Source organism: Wyeomyia smithii, chromosome 1, assembly GCF_029784165.1.
Source record: "Wyeomyia smithii strain HCP4-BCI-WySm-NY-G18 chromosome 1, ASM2978416v1, whole genome shotgun sequence".
Lineage (NCBI taxonomy): Eukaryota > Metazoa > Arthropoda > Insecta > Diptera > Culicidae > Wyeomyia > Wyeomyia smithii.
Genome location: NC_073694.1, coordinates 180645920 through 180663370, shown reverse-complemented (window position 1 = coordinate 180663370; position 17451 = coordinate 180645920). Strand labels below are relative to the sequence as shown.

Below are 17451 nucleotides of genomic sequence, written 5' to 3'. Positions count from 1 at the left end.
GTGTTCTGGTGCGGTTTTTTTTCTCGCTCGGTTTTATCGTTTCATCTGACTTTGTTGTGTGACCGCACCGCGCGCAATGGCGGAGGATTTATTCACAAGTGCAAAAGTGATAAAATTCGAAGTGAGTTGCTCTAGCTATGTGTTAAATAGAACAGAAAAAAGTGGGACAAATTTATCGACACAAACTGCAGTGACGCGCTCCGTCGTTCGGAAGGAAGGAAACAGCTAGAGAATTTGTATCAGTGTTATCAAAGTGGGATTATCCACTAATCGGGGTGCAATCCTCTCATAGATATCAGCTGGTTTGCTACGAACATTTTTAGTGACGCAGATTGAGTATCAGTTGGAATGCATTAATCTTCTCCTTTTAAAGATCCCGCTTTGCCGACAGCCGACTGCTCCATTTGAGCGTTTGCGCCCCATAAAGTTGACAACGAATCCGTCTCCTTTAATGGTCATTTCCAGCACCAATATATAACCTTCAGACGTTCCCAGGGAATTCATCTTTGTGCTTTTTTGTTCCAACGGCATCACGATGGCACCAAACTTGGAAAACACGTGTCCATAATCGCCGCAGTCATAGAACTTGACCAGAGATCGTTTGCCTCGCCTCTAATACGGGAACTCTGTACGGAAGAAAAAAATTTGCGAAGGAGGACAGGTTTGCATGAAGTACGAAATACTTCGCAAGCTCACTAGTTGTGTGTTTTGTTCTCGTTTTAAGGTGGAGAGAAATTTATTGAAATTAAGTTGTATTCTCTGTACATTACAATATATGCATATTTTTAATTAATATGATAGACGCATTTTAGTGCATCTAACTGCAATTTTTAAACTAGCTGAAAATATTTCACCATGATTCTGTTCACTGATTGTGGAAACTGGGAGGTTGAATAATAATTGGGTACTCAAAGTTTTACCGGAAACTTTATCTGTAAAACAACCTACCATTTTTTTTTTAAATGAAGCTTTGAAAACACTTAATTCAATCGGTGTGATATCTTCGGCAAAGTTGTAGTTAATAATTTTTGACCGTCAAAAATTATTTCCAACAAAATAAATTAATAATTAAAAAAACACAAAATACTAGTTAAACATTGATGGTTGTCTGATCATGGGAGAATAAAGAAAAAGAAAAGTCAAAATTTTCGGAAGAAAAAAAATTAAAACCAGAACGATTTGTTTTATTAGTAAAATCTCTTCGGCAAAGTTATAGACAGTAGCTTTGTCCTTCCAAAAAAAATATACATTGCAAGATAAAATAAAGAAATTAAAAAAGGCCAAAGATATTGTTATAAATCGGATTTTTTTACAAAAACTTCACACTGTTAGCTTAACATTGATATCATTGGTAAATTGTTACTACTTTTCCTCATTTACTCATGATCATATAACTATCAACATTTAACTTACCTTTTGTGGTTTTCATGATAAAAAATAAGATTTTTGAAAAATCAGCTATTTCTTAAAAAAATCGTCCCATGAAAAGTGAAATAACTCAATTAGATTAAAGCTAAAAAATTCAAAGATAAAAAACTCAAAAATTTAAAAGTTTGAAACTTAAAAAGTATAAAACTTGAAAAGTTAAAAACGGTAAAATACTAATAAGTCAAAACGTCAAAAGGTTACCTAGGGCTCCATGCATAATTGTCTCAGTATGCATGATATTTGTATAGGATATAGGACAACTATGCTTAGAACGTCAAGAGGTAAAAAGTTGAAGGGTAAAAAAGATAGAAACTGGAAATCTTAAAAAGTGCAAAATAGTAAAGTTCAAAAGTTAACAAGAAAAATTGTTAAAAAGTAAAGCTTTTAAAAGTTAAAAAGGTAAAGAATCAAAGAGGTTAGAAATAGATAAGTTGAACATTTAAAAAAGATAAAAAACTACAAGACAAAAAAGTTGAAGAACAGAATTTCAAAAAGTTGAAAAGATCAAGAGGTAAAAAGTAAGAAAGATGGAAATCGTGAAAATAAAGTTCAAAAGTAAAAGAAATCAAAGAGTAACAAGAGAAAAATTTAAAAAGTAAAAGCTTCCAAAAGATGAAAAGTTAGAATTGAAAATTAAAAACTAGAAACGTTCAAAAGTTAAATACGATAAAGAACTAAAAAAGCAAATAGTTGAAAGTTTAAAAGTTAAAAGTCAAAAAGTAGGAAAGCTAAAAACGAAAAAAAACTAAAAAGTCAAAAAATTGAAGGTTGAAGGTTAAATGAAAGTTAAAGAGTTGAAGAGTCAAAAGTTGAGAAAATCAAAAGTTAGACATAGTAAAGAGATTAAAAGTTGTAAAATGAAGCTAAAAAGTAGTAAAATTGAATAAAAGTCTTAAATCTAAAAGTTAAAATGGTTTTAAGGTGGAAAAGTTAAAAATGATAGAAAAATGAAAAGTCATAAAGTTAAAAATAAGAAGTTCAAAGTAGAAAAGCTTAAAAATTCAAATGTCAAAGAGTTGAAGAGTTTCAATCTTTAAAGGTAGAAAAGTTCAAAAGTAAAATTAGAAAAGTAAAAAGTTGAAGAGTGAAAATGCTGAAGATTTTAAAGGTTGAAGAACTGAAAAATGAAGTTAAAAAAATAAAAGGTAAAAAGTAAAGTTCAAAAGGTAAAAAAAATCTAGAAAGTTACAAGAAAAAGATGTTAAAAAATCCAAAAAGTTAAAGATGAAAAATTTAAAAGCAGAAACATTAAATAGTTAAAAAACTGAAAGTTAAAAAGGAACAAGTAGAAAAATAAAGAGCTTAAAACGATGAAAAGCTAAGATGGAAAAAATTAAGAAGTTGACAGCTTAAAGAGTTAAAAGTTGAAAAGTTAGAGAGTTAAAGAGTTGAAAAGTAAAGTTCAAGAGTAGAAAGATTAAATGAAAATTTAAAATCCAAAAGGTAAAAAATTGAAAAGTTAAAACGGCGATGATGATTAAATTAAAAAGTTTAAAAGTAAAATAAACTTTAAAGGTTAAAAAGCTTAAAAAATTAAATAGTCAAAGAGTTAAAAAGGGTAAAATGTTAAAAGGTAAAACAGTTGAAAAGTTCAAAAGTATACAAGAAAAAAAAGTCAAAATGTTAAAATAAAATGAAAAAAAAGATAAACAAAATTACCAAAAGTTAATAAGCTGAAAAAAATAAGAAAAAAAGCTAAAATTAACATTTAAACAGTTAAAGTTAGAAATTAGAAGGGTGCTAGTTTTTAAACGCAAATAAGCTTGAAAGGTAAAAAATAAAAAGTCAATGGGTTAAAAAGGTAAAAAATTACAAATTCAAAGAGTTGAAAAATTGAAAATTTAAAAAAAATGAACAAGTAAAGTGAAGTAAATGAAAAGGTAATAACATTGAAAAGTTGGAGTTGAAAAGGTCAAAAGTTAGAAAGTCAAAAAGATGTAAAGTTTAAAAGTAAAGTTCAAAAGTAGAAAAATTATTTGAAAGTTTAAAATCTAAAAAGCTGGAAAGAAAAAAAGTTAAAAAATTCAAAAAAGATACAAAAATAAAATGGTTAAAAATAAAAAGTTCTAAGGTTAAAAAGCTCCACAATTTCAATGAGTTGAAATGTTGAAAGGTAGAAAAGGTACAAAGTTATGGAAAATAAAAAAATAAATTAGGAAATAGAAACTTAGAAAGTTACAAACGTTAGAAAGTTAAAAAATTGAAAAAGTATCAAGAAAAAAAAGTTGAAATGTTGAAAACCTAAAAAATTGAAATGTTAATAAGTTGTAAGATTAAGTTTAAAGTTTAAAGTTAAAAAGTCGAAAATGTAAAAATAACTTTCATAGGTAAAACTTAAAAATTTAAACAGGGTAAAAAATTATAATTAAAAGATAAAAAGTTAATAAGTAATGTTAGAAAATTAAAAGGTTCAAACGTTGAAAAGTTAGAAAGGTCAAAAGTTAAAAATTTGGAAAGCAGGAAACAGTACAAATGCTAAAGATTTAAAAAGAGCAAGCTTGAAGAAGTTGAAAAGTTTCAAGTAGAGTTACCAAACTAAAAATTCTTATGGTAAAGGTAAAATGCTATAGACTTCAAAATTTGAAGAATTAAAAAATTGAAAAACTGAAGAGTTAAAAAATAAAGATGGTAAGAATCAAAGTTAATAAGTTGAAAAGATAAAAAACCGGAAAATCAAAAAGTTAAGAAACTAAAACGTTAGAAGGTTGAAAACTAAAAAATTTAATAATGTGAAAGGTAAAAACTTGATGAGTAAAGCTCGAAAGAAAACAAATTCAAAAGTTAACAAGTAAAACTGTTAAAAATGTGAAAAGTTAAAAATTTAAAAAACAGAAAATCTGAAAAAATAGACAAAATTAAATTTATAAAAAACTAAAAAAAAAATGAAAAATTCAAAAGTTAAAGGACTAACGAGTTAAAGTGTTAAAAAGCCAAGAGTTGGAAATTAAAAGTTGAAAAAGAAAAAAATGAAGTTGAAAAGTAGAAAATTGAATTAGCAAAAAAGGTAAAAAGTTGAAAAATTTAAAAGTTGAACAATTAGAAAGCTAGATAATTCATGTAAAAAAAGTTCAAAGTTCTAAAGGTCAAAAGTTAAAAAGTTAAAAAGTAAATAAAAAGTAGAACAGTTGAAAAGGTGAAAACAACAGAAAAATAAAAATTTTAAAAGTTAAAAAAATAAAAAGTTCAAAGGTTAAAAAGCTTAAAAATTATAAGTTAAAAATTGAAGAGTTGAAATGTTAAAAGGCTGAAAAGCTAAAACTCAAAAAAGTAAAAAAAAAATAAAAAGTAATGCAGAAAGTTATAAAGTTGACAAGAAAAAAAGTTAAAATATTGAAAAGCTAACAAATTGAAAAGTGAAAAAAATCAACAAGTAAAAATGTTACAAACTAAAAAGATTACAAAATTTTTTGAGGGTAAAAAGTTAGAATTAAATAGTTAAAGCTAGAAGTCACAAAGCTGAAACGGTGAAAATAATTTTTAGGGGTAAAATTTAAAAAGTAAAAAAGATAAAAAATTTAAAAATTTAAAAATTAGAAAGTCAATGTGTTAAAAAGTTAAAGATTAAAGAGTCAGCGTCTAAAAGTTGAAAATTTAAAAAAGTTGGTAAAAGGTAAAAACGTTGAAAAATTAAAAAAGTCAAAAGTTAAAAATTTGGGAAGCTAAAAAGAAAAAAATTAATGACTCCTTAATTTAGTAAAAATGTTAAAGCGTTAAAAAGTTTATGATTAAAGAAGGTGTAAAGTTATAAAGTAAAGCTAGAAAACTAAAAAGTTTAAATGTTGAAGAGTTAAAAAGCTAAAGATTTTGAAAGTTAAAGCGTTAAAAAACTAAAAAGTAAATAGAATAAAATTTATAAAAATTAAATAGATAAAGAGATACAGACGTTAAAAAATTGAACAGTTTAAAGCTTAAAAATTAAACTGCCAGAAAGTTGAAAACTTAAAAAGTAAAGTTCAAAACAAGAAAAAACCAAAATCCAACAAATGAAAAAGTTAAAAATTTGAAAAGCTAAAGAGGTAAAAAATTAAAGAGGTCAACTCATTGACAAACAAAGGTTAAAAATTAAAGAGTTTAAAAGTTGAAGATTTAATATAGTTGGAAAGTTAACAAGTAAAGTTAGAAAATAAAAAGGTAAAACCGTTGAAAAGTTAGAAAGTTAAAAAGGTCGAAAGTTAAAAATTGGCAAAGCTAAAAAGGTAGAAAATTGAGAAGTCAAACAGTTAATAGGTTAAAGCGTTAGAAGCTGAAGATTTAAAAAGTTGAAGAGTTAAAAAAAGTTAAAAAGTTTGAAGTGTCAAAGTTAAAAATGATAAAACAAAAGTTAAAAAATAAAAATATTTGAAGGTCAAAGAGTTCAAAAGTTGAACAGTTCAGCTTTTAGCTGAAGAGTTAAACAGTCAGAAAGTTGAAAACGTTAAAAGCAAAGTTCAAAAGAAGAGAAAATAAAAAGTCAACAAATGAAAAAGCTACAATTTTGAAAAGTTAAAAAGATAAAAAATTAAAAAGTCAATGAGTTGAAAAGGTAAAAAATTAAAGAATAAAAAGTTAAAGATTCAAAAAGTTGAAAAGTAAAGTGAGAAAACTAAAAAGTTGTAAGGTTAAAGAGGTAAATGCTGAAAATTTTAAAAGTTGAAGAGTTTAAAAATTAAGTTAATAAAATGAAAAGATAGGGTATCGACTCTATTGTCGTCAGATTTTACCTATTATTATCCGGGGGGTAAATGAAGTCATAGAAAACTAATATTTTGCAGAGAGGTACTCTGCATTATGAAGAATTATCATGCAAAAAAATTAACAGTCTTGTGACGAAAATACCCAACACGGAAAAAAAAAACAATCTTGGACGTCATTTACCTCCCTGACGATAATATGTAAAATCTGACGATAAAAGAGCCGATACCCTAGGTAATAAGGTAAAAAGTTAAAAAAATAAAAAAATCCAAAGTTTAAAAATTAAAAAGTGAAAGAGTTGAGAGTCAAAGTTAGAAAGTGGAAAAGTTAAAAACGATAAAAAACTAAAAAGTTAGAAAGTTAAAAATAAGAAAGTTAGAAGGTTGAAGAGTTTAAAAGTCGAATAGTTAAAAGCTAAAGAATTGAAAAAGTTAGAAAGTTGAAAATTTGAAAAATGAAATTTAAATGAGAGAAAATTTCAAAAGTTGACAAGTAAAAGTATTAAAAATTTGAAAAGTTCAACAGTTAAAAAACAGGAAATTAAGTTAAAGTTTGAAAAAAAAACAAGATGATAAGGTAAAAACTTAAGAATTAAGAATTAAAAAGTTAAAAGAATGAAGGCATAAAATGTTGAAAAAGTCAAGAGATAAAAAGGCAAGGAGTTAAAAGGTAAGGAAGTTGAAAAGGTAAAAAGTAAAGTTAAAAAGTAGAAGAGTTCACAAGTCAACAACCATAATGGTAAAAAGTTAAACAATTAGAATGCTTAAAAAAATGAAAAAAAAGCGATAAGTTAGAACTTTAAAGCGTAGAAAAGTTAAAAAGAGTAAAAACAGAACAATTGAAAAACCTGTTATTTTAAAAATAAAAAATAACATAGAAACATTAAAAAGTCAAAAACCAAAAAGTCAACGTCCTAAAAGGCTAAGAGAGTAGAGAAGTCAAACAACCGGAAAATCACAAAGTCAAAATATCAAAAAGTTGAGAACTCGAACAGGTGAAAAAATTAAAAGTGGTTAAGTCAACCAAATCAAAAGGTCAATAAGTTAAAATATCGAAAAATTAAAAGTTGAAAAATCGAACCAAATTTCAACCATTCAAAACATCAAAAGTCAAAAATTGTGTAAGTAAAAAAGTCCAAAAACTTTTAATTCTGTGAGCAAATAGAGTCGAAAGTTTGAAAGCTTAAAAAATAAACAGTCATAAAATCAAACAGCAAAAAAGGTAAACTGTCTAAAAGTCCTTTATCAAGAGAGTCAAAAATTCAATAGCTATAGATGTTCTTTATTGAAAAAAATTAAACCCGGTATTTTTATGTTTGGCCCTCAGGGTTACACTTTTTTCCGTATAGTTACCCAAAAAAACCGACTTTCTTAAAAAATTTCAATTTTGAAAAATTTGTAACTTTTGAGCGGTTCAACCGATTTCGAATCTTTTGGCAGTAAATTGTAGATAATAAATGGGATTTCCAAGGAAAAATATCAAACTGCACTTTGAATAACAACAACAATGCGAAAATACGATACAAACCAATTTTTACCGTTTTGGAGGGTTTGAGACCCCCGACACCTTCTCATTTGTTTTTTTTTTTTTTTGAATTCTCCAGTAAATTTTACATAAATTACCAAATTTTCACGAAGGTTTTTTTTTCGGAAAGAATTTTTTAATCTTTAATGTCCACTATAACCACCAAGCGGGAGCTGCGTAGCCGCAAGGTTACAGAGTCCGCTTTGTCAAGCGGATGGTCGTGGGTTCGAATCTTAGTAGAACCAGGCCATCCGATGTCAAAAAGGATTTAAGCATGGGTTTATTCTCAGGCTCCCCACCAGTTACCCTTCCTTTACGCTGAAATCTATAATACCTTCGCGTCACTTTCTCTTAACAAAAAATAGGTCCCTCTTATCAATAAAACTGGCCAGAAGGACGCACGACGAAACTTCTCCAGGGAATTATAATTGGTGATATTTGGCAAGAGGAACGAGTATCGGTATAGTAGAACAGTAAGCGTGTAAGGAAGAGTATCACATTACACACAAGCACTGATGAACAATATTAATAAGCATGCCACTCCTCAATAGCGGTATTGCTAATAACAGAAGTGCGGGATACAGCAGACACCTAGGCATGTCTCACAATAGATCTACGATTCTGGTCGCAGTGAGGAAGTCCATACAGGAAAAAAAAAAACACCAAGCGCCTCCATTACACACTGTTTCCAAAGCTGCAAAAACGTGATCGGCATTATTTTGACTAAAAAACATTGATTTCAGAGCCTCAGTGTCTTCAGTGGAGTTGTTCCATTAATTATTCCCTATGTTATAGAAGTTGCTATTTTGTGATTAATTCACTTCACAGTGAGAAAAGAATTTTCATTTTGGAATATAAAAAATCCCCTTTGTTCGGTAAAGTTGTAGCACATTTTAGAAGAAACAACTTTGTTGAAGACATCGTACTTCTATCTATTTATTTAAATGAGCTCTCCCGAAAAAAAAACAATTGTTTCAAGTAAAACTTTTTAAAGTGCTTTTCTACAATTTGCAACGTTCTACAATATTGTTTGCTATAACGAAACAAACAATTTCTTTGGGTGAAGTTTATATTTATTTCACATATTTCTTTGGTTACTGACGCTTAGTTCTTAAGTAATTAACTAATTTACACTAATTACTTTTTACTAAAAAAAAAAGATTTTGGAGCCGTAGTGTCTTTAGCAAAGTTGTTTTATTGATTAATTTCCGTTTTATAGAAGTTGGAATTTTGTGATTAATCTACCTAGAAGTGAGAAACAGATTTTATTTTTCTCATTATTGCATATAAAAGTCCAACTTGTTCGACAAAGTTGCAGCACATGCTATAAGAAACAACTTTGTCGAAGACAGCATACTTCTATCTGCCAATTTAAATGAACTATTGTGAAGTTTTCAATTTTTTAGTATAACTTTTTATTGTGATTTTCTATTTCACTATAATGAAACCCACAAGTTCACTGAGGAAAGTTTATTTCTATCTTTTGTATTTATTTAGTTGTTGAGAGTTTTTTTTTTTTCAAAATAATGCACCAATTTACGAGAGACATATTTGGGTTCAATGATGTTTTTTCTATACTTTAACATAGAAATGGTTTTGTCTGTAGATATTTGCAGATTTTATAGATATCTGTAAGTAAATTAAGTAATTGTTCAATTGAAAATCGTCAATAGTCAAAGAAATATAAGAGATAAAACTAAACTTTCTTCCAGAAATTTGTTCATTTTGTTGTAGCAAACAACATTGTAGAACATTGAAAAATTGTAGAAAACCACTATTGAGTGTTATATTGAGAAAATCGATGTTCAGTGGCAATCTATAGAAAGCTCCACAAAAGTCCATTTGAATGGGAAAATAGAAGTATGGTGTCTTTGACAAAGTTGTTTCTTATAGATTGTGCTACAAATTTTCCAAACAAAGTAAATTTTTATGAGCAAACATTAAAACAGTAAAACTTGTTTCTAAATTTTAAGGGGAATAATTACAAAATTACAACTTCTATCAAATGTAGAATAATTAATGGATCAACTTTGCCGAAGGCACTATACCTGTAAACTCAAGTTTTCTGGGTCAAAAAAATTTCGATCACGATACATGTTACTTCATTGCAGTAGCTTTTTAAAATGGAGACGCATGGTAGTTATTGTGAACTTTAAAGATTGAAAAAACTCTATTTCCAAAAAATTGTTATTTTACGTAAAATTTTCTGAGGAATTCAAAACAAATCTAATAATAAGTTCTCGTGGGACTCAGACCTTCCAAAACGACAGAAACCAGGTTATATAATTATTTCCGCGTATTCATTGTTATCTAAAGTACACTTTAAGATTGTTTCTTGAAAGGTCCATTAATTGCCTTCAATTTGATGTCAAACGATTCAAAATTGGTTAAACGGATCAAAAGTTACAAATATTTGAAAATTCCGAAAATTAAATCGTGGCTAAAAACTAAAAAAACTATCTGAAATTTTTCGCCATAAAAAATTCAAATTTCAAAGCTCAAAATCTTTGAAATACGCTTTTAAAGGCTAAAAAGAGTGAAAGAGAGCGGACGATCCCAAATCAAGCTTAAAATCGCCAAAAGAAACTTCCAAGAGCCGTGATTTCTTAATACGTTTCTGAATTTATATTTAATTTACTGCATCTTTTCTCACCTTACCGGTTCAAATAATTTCTAAATTAAGGTGGCAGACAAAAGCGGCCGGTTATGTTATGTTACAATGTTTCGAGTGCAGCTGTTTTGAATGATCAATTAATTTAGATTATTGTTTACTGTCAATCAAAACGATTGTGCATCGGAATGTTGACCGGCACGAATCGCTGCTGGGTGGCTTAGACAAGCTCTCAATTAAATTGACCGTACCGACCTGGGTCGCGGGACTGTTTTGCGATCCGACAGCAACAGTAGCAACATTTGTAATTGAAATTGATTAAGAATCAGATCTGAGAAGTCCCACTTACTCTTACTCACACTAGTAATGGGGTTAGTAAATGTTGTGACACGTCTAATACTAGCGGAATTGGATTATCGAAAACTGAGTTTCAGTGCAGCAGCTCGCTTGAGTCATTTCCAATCGCATTAGCATAACTAGCTTATATCATCAACAGCCGGGGGCGGTAGAATAAGTATCAAATGGTTTAGGTTCAAGACAGAAGACAAAAAGCTGTCACCAAACGTGCGACCACGCACGGATTTTTTTCGCCAAAATCACCAACGTCGATCGATTCGGAAGGCGGAACGCCGGCATGTCAAACCGTGTGTGTGTGTGAGTGTGGGTGGTTTCGTTTCGGCTGTTCCGTTGGCAAAGATGACTGTGTGGTAAGATTTTGGCAGCTCTACGACCAGAATCGATTTGTGTTTTATTTTTCAATTTAGCGCTCGAAAATGGCGGCTCGCTAAATCAATTCCCAATAGCACGAAGCGGATTTTTAAGCCTAATGTTTATGGAGAAGGCAAACATGTTTCCACATAGTTTTCCGTTTTCGGCCAATCAGCAGAATAGAGCCTTTTTCTTCTTCTATGATAAGTCTAAAATCAGAGTTGATTCGTTTCTGTTTTTTTTTTTCTTTCTGCGCTTGATCAACATCGATCGAGTTGTCGTCATACGGAAGAAGAGGCTGACACCGATCGCTTTTTAAGGCAGTTCGCACGGGAAGGCTGGATGGACGCGGCGAAACCCAGCGGGACGCGACTTCAATAAGGAGAAAAAGTAGAAAGTGGACCCTTATTGCGATCCGGAATCGCATTCGCTCTGCGAACCGACAATAACAAAAAAGTATCAATCTTCAGATCGCAGATAAAGCTTCTCCCGGTCACTTGCCGGTTGGCAAATGAAGTCATTAGGGACCTCCTAAAAAAATACTGCTGAACGAAATTTGAATTCCCCGGCGCGGTTTGCGGTTTAATGAACTCTCCGCCTCTTACCGGTTTTTCATGGTTCAGCTGCCCACCGATCGATAGTTTCGAGTTAAAAAAAAGTGCAATTTGCACTTCCCGAGCGACCGTTATCCCGCGCCTGGACCGACAGAAAACCTGTTGTGTTTCGGGTCCAAATTTGGCAAGCGGGCCAATGTTTATGGAATGCAAATTTTTTTTTCGTTAATACTCTTACTACTCCTCCTCCAACTCTGTGCAGGCACAGGCCGGTGCACTGCATTTCTCTGTCCACTCGGTTATAGGTCCGCCGCTGGAAGGTCATCCGAAATCGACAGGCGGAAACTGGTTTCTCGTTTCATCTTTGCGCAAAGTGACTGTCATTAAGGGTGGTTGCTGCACTTCTCTGAAAGTTATAACTAATTGCGGTTAACCGTCGAATGTCAGTGTGTTGGTGGTCCGGCGCGTCAGTTTCGTCATATTGCGAAGTCCACTTGATAATTGCTTCGCAAATAATGCATATAATTATGAATGTGTTTTGTAATAAATTGGAACTGTTTTCGTTCAGCCATTTTGGCTGCGTACTAAATTTTTTTTGCAACAATTTCATTCGAGAAATGTTCACACCTTGCTGCAAATTTGCACCGTTCGTCACATTCGATCTGACAGCGCTTTACAACCGCAGCAAGCCGTGGGCGTCAGTTGTACAATTCAATTCGGCCATGTGTATATGGATGTATGTGTGTGTGTGGGGGCGATTTTATTGTCCTTTGTGCAGAGAATGTGCTGCATTTCTTGACAGCGACGCAGAATGCGTGAAACTTCGAATCAAAACCACTTAATCCAGTGAACGATCAACGGTGACGGCAGCAGCAGGAAGTGGGGAAGAACTGTGGCCTGTCATAACGGACACTTTTACCAAGTGATCTCACGCACTGACAAGCAATCCAGCCAGCAAGTTAAGTTGAGGATACTCATCGGTTCGCAATAAACAAGTTCTTATGGCCAATGTTTCCGCCGTTCGTTCCGCTGCCACCTTCGGAAAGGCGCCCCATTCCAAATAAGGAGACCTGCGAAGTTATTACCTTTTTTTCTTCTTCTTTTCCGTTGTCCAATCGCATGTGCGTGGGCTGCCCAAGTTGTTCAGGTTCGGAACCAACGCGTCGTCGACCTTAACTTGGTGCCATGGAATTGAGCATAATTTTATTACTCCGTAATAAAAAACCTCCTAAATTCTGGTGAGATAACACTAAATTTTCAATTGAAATGTTTTTTTTTTCTCCTGTGGCAAAGTTCCAATCGTTAAATCATGAAGCTGCACCAAATCGTCATTTTTCTGTAGTGTTAGTGTCGGTATCCAATTAAAACGATTGCCCCGCCTACTTGGTTACAGCGCACAACAATCAGCCGAAAGCCCTGAATTAGAGCGACGTCAAAACCCGCCAAAGTGAACATGAAAGTGAAAATAGATTTTCCTTCCAACGCTTTTCTTACTTCCTTCCCGCGTTCCTTGAACGCGTGCTAACTTTTTTTTGTTATTTGGCAGCGGCTTTGCGTCGGTTATTAATAAAATGAAACTAAGTTCGGAACGAAACTTCCAAGGGATCGCATCAGGCGGCAATTTGGCACCGAACCAGGGGCCGTCTCGGCCAAGGTTAATCGCACGATCAGCAGCACAGTCTGTCGCACGTGTACGGGATCTCACCGCCCGTTCGACCAGTTTGGCGGAACCCCCCAGCTTGCGTGTGTGATGGATGGGACAAGATCGCAATTTGAGCTGATTTTGCGGTCGAACCGAGAGAAACGACGCCGTGTTCGCACCTCGTCCTCCCGGAATCATCGTCATCGTCGGTCGTTCGTCAGCTGGCTCGAAGTGTCAACAGTTGGATGTTTTCCTTACTAATGCGTACGTCAGTTCGACGCATAACTAGAACTGTTTCCGGCCGAGTTAAATTGTTTTTCAGTAGAAACAAACAAATTCATCGATGCTTTTTGGTTCCAACAGATTTCGATGGATTCTCGCTATCAACTGTCTCAATAAATTTTACAACTTTATGTTTTCTAACCTTGATGTGATGATTTTTTTATGGCTAGACCCAAAACAATCGACCCGGTGGCGCGTCCAGACGACGGACTCGGATTTAATCGGTTGACAAATGAATCGGCACGCCATTTTGTCGCAGACACGGTTGGCGCCTACTGCGTTAAAAGCTATTTTTTTCGCCGTTCGACTTCGGTGCAAAACAAAAATAGTAATATGCAAAAAAAAAACTTAATATATGCATATCAATCAATGGCCCCACTGCTGCTGGTAGCGACATTGGCCGGCTGATCTTTTCGCGTATCAAATCAGAGCCGCGCCAGACAGGGATCTTCGTTCGCATCGATTTAATCTGGCGGCTGAATCTTTGGCGATGAGTGCTTTTTTACGATCTGTCCAATCTGTCTGTTGTCAGTCCAGTCCATTTGGGAGACTGTCGTTATCACACAAATTTGACTGCTTGCGAGGTTGTTAAACAATAATCTAACACTGCCTTAACTTTTGGCTACCTGTGCGCTTGAAAAAGTAAAAATTCTGTCTGAGGAATTTTTACTGTCACTGATATCTTTATTAGAAGCATTCCTTTCTGGGTCTGGTAACACTTTTTAAAATATGTAACAACATTTGAGGATTTGATGGTTTTGACGTAGGACTGCGTCTTTGTTTTCTATACTAGATTACACTTTGTGAAATTGAAAATGAAACAAGCAAATGATGCGTCAGATTTCAAACGATTATAGCAAGCATTTATATGTCGGTGGATAGATAAAATGTGTAACAATTTTTTGATATAATGTTCAACATTGTTGCTTTACTGCTTAATGGTGGAAAAAGGTGAAAAGTTCCAAGGTCAAGCTTTCCCATACATTTCCCTCGTTATTGGCTTGCTTCACGAGCACAGATAACGATAACATGGACGAAATAAATTCCACTTCCTACATATTTTGACTCAACAAAGTGTTTTGGTTTGTTCCTCTTTCTCCAAGCTATGTGGCCACGCCCTAATGGCAAGAATCTACGCTGAACTCGATACAAAAGACTGCGTGTAGAAAATTCAGCTTCAGTTTAGTTTGTCACCCAATAACGAGTGCAGTGCAGCTGTTAAAGGTACGCGACATTGAGAAACGAGAGATGCATACGATTCAACTTCCAGGCAGGGCGGAGAATGTTACCTTTATTTTTCATTCGGCAGCAACAGTTACCATCGTACGCTGCAGGATATTTTGCTGGCACAGCTACTGGAGGGCACAGCGGAGAGCGAATTTTATGCGCGGCCAACAAAATATTCAATACTACCGGTGGTGGTGCGATCATCAGCGTTCTGTAGCACGAATTTCATACTGAAGATTATGGAATCGGTTCTTTTCAGAACTATAGATGCTTGAAGATAAGAGTTATGAGAATTTTCACAACTACTACTAGGGTAAAATTTTCATGTATTCATGCATCGTTAGTTTTACAATAACGACCATCAAAAATAAACGGTAGTGTTGCCTATGAACAGTTTATCGCAGCATATAATATCTAGTCTAGTCTAGTCTACACTAACACAGCCAGTACTTGAAAGGATCCTGGAATATGATATGCACCATTTAAAAAAATGATTTCCATACATTTTTCTTGTCAACGGCCAGGCCTACTGTGTAGCGCAATATAATACAATATAATCTAAGATCGGGGACAATCCGTACCAACCGATCCGTATGTAAGAAGTAATATACCTAATTCGTTGGAAGTGATAAAGCTGAGAAAGTACACTCCTTTGTTGACCAATCTCCTGGGATGGAACATAGGTATTTCCTCCTCATGTTCGGGTTTCGAAACCAAGGATATCGCGCCTTTACTCGCTTCCACTGTTACGGTTGGAACTTGAGTATTAACTCTAGTCCTAACATTTCTATCTTATGGTTATAGCGCCATTGCTCGCTCTCTGGAAGAAATATGGTATTGTTTCTTGTCATTGAAAAAGGAAAAATAGGCTCGGATTTTTGAGAGGATACAGTTTTACAAAACTTATCAAATTTCTTGATAAACCAAAAACTATTTTGTTTAAGATATTTCTAGCTGAAAGTTAATTAAACACTATTACGAGCGATGAAGATAATGGAAACTAAAAAGAATTCATAGCATTGTCTCGTTAATATTACGCGCGCCGTTCACACGATTAGCGATAAATTGATTTCCGTGAAACTTCTGAAACGTTACATCTTTTTCGGTAGGTTGTTAGATTATATATCGAATATTTTTTGCGTAAATTATACAGTTTATCGCAGCATATAATATATACATTTAGTCCTACGTCACCATTTCATACAACCCCTAGGGCTGTATACCTTGTAGTATTTAATTCTCTTCTCGATGGAAGTTTGTTTCTGTTTTCACTAGGATATTCTATAAATTTTCGACAATCTAGGCCGTAGTATAGTATAGTATTCAATATACTTTATTTTGTTTCAAAGGGTAAAATTATTCTCTACAACTTTTCCAAACCAATTTGGGTCTAAAAATATTTTTATCATTATTAGACAGTCAGCTCAGTCAATTGATTTCATGTGTTCTTTCTACGTACGAGAAATCTAACTTAAGGTGAAACTGTGCCGATTTCGAGCTGCCTCCACTTCGAATTTTTAAAGGCATAAGACTCGGTAATAAGTAATGCGTCACCAGTCGAAAAGCTACTCCAAATACCGCTGGTGAAGCAAACATGAAAGAGCATTTTCGCAGGGAACGTAATAACCAAGTTTTGTGCGTTCGAAAATTCGAAGTGGCGGCTCGAAATCAGTCATTTGTGGCTTCTAAACCGTTTCACCTTAAGGAGTTTTTCCTGAGCCGACATACATTGAAACAATTGTGCAAAGTATCTGCCAAATATAAAATAACAAAAAAAATATATGTAAATTGGGACATTTTTAATGGAATTGCTCACGTATTCTGCCGTTTTGGAAAGTTCAAGAGTCAGGAGAGCAACTCCACAAAAAACGGGCTCATTTTTCAAAATCTATTTTTCAATAGAAGCTGCAAAAGATTACCTAAACAGAGAGAACCGTCCGATCATGGAGAAATCAAGAAGAAAAAGTTATGATTTTTCGAAAACTATACCGTTTTGGCTGTTTTCAATCTCCAATAGAACACTCGAGTTGTTCGAATGGCACATGAGCAATTCGCGCTGAGACCGGCCACTATTCACATGATGATATTTTTTTATATTTATATTTTATTCTACACCGTCTTTAAACAAGTCATACAGACTGAATAACCTATACATAAATTTTAACTATTCCTAAGTCTATTTGAAAAAACGGTTCTTGACAACATAAAATCGAACATATCACTAATGTCGTTAAATGCACGGAGGCACGCGTCTAGTGAGTTATGATAACCATAACAGGTCCGGTGGTGAGGAATAACTAGCAATGATGTGCTACGGAGTCGTCGGGAGGGTGCATTGAAATGAACTTGTTCAAGTAGGGCAGGACAGTCGATGGTTCCGTTGATTAGGTCGAAGATGAACATTCTCTGTTGATTGTGGCGTCTATTTGACAAGGGCTCTAATTGAATAAGTTGGCATCGATCGGTGTAGGGCGGGAGATTATTTGGATCGTTCCACGGGAGACCGCGTAAAGCGAGTCGTACGAACTTTTTTTGTATCCGCTCTATTTTGAGAATCTGTGTCATTTGGAACGGGCACCAAACAGGAGAGGCGTACTCCAGAATACTGCGCACTAACGAGCAATACAGAGTTTTAAGAGCATAAATATCAGTAAAATTGGTGGTATGACGGCGAATAAATCCCAACACAGAAAATGCTTTTGCGGTGATGATTCCAATGTGTTCGTTAAATTTAAGTTTTGAATCAATTGTGACTCCCAGGTCACAGATGGATTGTACTCGGTCGAGACACTCAGAACCCAGTA

At 33.3% G+C, this 17451-nt stretch overlaps 1 protein-coding gene across 3 annotated transcripts in view; it reads left to right on the top strand.

The window, feature by feature from the left end:
- The window catches only part of LOC129719063 (tensin-2), a 252846-nt gene that overhangs the window by 171169 nt on the left and 64226 nt on the right, over positions 1-17451 (top strand). The gene's annotated exons all lie outside the window — the stretch shown is intronic.